This window comes from Empidonax traillii, unplaced genomic scaffold, assembly GCF_003031625.1.
Source record: "Empidonax traillii isolate 1590-97213 ecotype Southwest subspecies unplaced genomic scaffold, ASM303162v1 scaffold4485:size22046, whole genome shotgun sequence".
NCBI classification, from domain to species: Eukaryota; Metazoa; Chordata; class Aves; order Passeriformes; family Tyrannidae; genus Empidonax; species Empidonax traillii.
In genome coordinates this window covers 19547-20987 of record NW_020959678.1, presented here as the reverse complement: position 1 = coordinate 20987, position 1441 = coordinate 19547, and positions in this window count along the sequence as shown.

Below are 1441 nucleotides of genomic sequence, written 5' to 3'. Positions count from 1 at the left end.
AAAGAGGAACTCCTGAAAGAGATCCTGGTCCTGAGGGATAAGAAGCACCCCAATATCGTTACTTATTTGGACAGGTAAGCAGTTCTGGTACTATCATGTTCATGTTCATTGCAAGGTAAAGGTTAGAAAGCTCTTTACTCCCCAGGAGAAAATGGATCTTTTAATTTCTATTTTTAATCTTCTCGTATACCACGTACAGGAGGAGTTTGCATTTGGTCTGCATTAGTGCTTCCTGGCATCCATAGCTTAAACACTGTTCTCAAAAACCTGGATCTCTTCCTAAATCAACAGCCTGTATGTTCTCTCCCTTCATGCTGTAGTGGGCTTGGATGGTTTTCAAGTGTCTCATTCCTCTCCACGCTGTGGTTTTCCTCTTCCAGCTACCTTGTCCGTCAGGAGCTCTGGCTGGTGATGGAGCACATGGACGGAGGCTCTTTGACAGATGTTATTAGTGAGACCTGGATGGCCGTGGGACAGATAGCAGCTGTCTGTCGGGAGGTAAGGGATCCCACTTATGGTGCTTCTGATGGCTTGCAATGGATTGTCCTGGTAAGGAGGCAGTGTGAACAGGAGGGATTTCATCTTCAGAGCTTTGTTCCTGTGTTCGCTTGAGCAAACTGCCTGCCAGTGTCCTGGCACTTCCTATACTCTGCTCTTATGATCCTCTTATCTACCGTGGTTTTACTGTCTCGCTCTGTCTTTCTTTAAATTTATTTACTCTTCCCCACTTGGCCTCTCTCAGCATTGGCCTGGAGCCTGTCTCTATTGCATCGCTTGCCTGTAAAAGCAAAGGTGCTGGTGGCAGAAGTTGGGAGGAATGGCAAAAGAAAAATCCAGACTCATTTTTGCCACTCCTCAGCTTCAAAGCACAGCACTGCCCCCAAGACGGTGTTTGCTTCTCCAGACTGACTAATGGGCCACTTCCAAGGCTGCTGTCCAGGCCAGCAAGAAAATCTCCATCGTGCAGCCTCCTGCCCCAAAGCGACCAACTTCATGCCATTTGTTGGCAAAGCCTCCTTTGTCCTCTGGGGGAGAGAGCACAAGCAGTGCAGCAGCAGTCATTCTGGCTGGCTTTGCAGGGCACTAGAGCAACAAGGGATGTTTCTGTTTCAAAGCTAATACGCCTTCCCTTAGAAAGACACTGCTCTCCTAGTGTTGGAGCAGCAAGCTCTTCCGCTTGACAGCACCATGCGCTGGCTTCAATCACTATTCCCCTCAAAAGGGGGAAATCTTTTAGAGCAGTCTCCTTTCTTGTGGGATGAAATCAGATGGCCCACTTTTATCCTCTGGTTTTATTTCTCTCTTGCAGTGCCTGCAGGGACTGGCTTTCCTTCATTCCAACTGGGTCATCCACAGAGACATTAAAAGCGACAACATTCTTCTGGGCCTGGACGGAGCGGTGAAGTTGGGTGGGTGTTCTTGGTTGGGCTCAGTGTTCTGG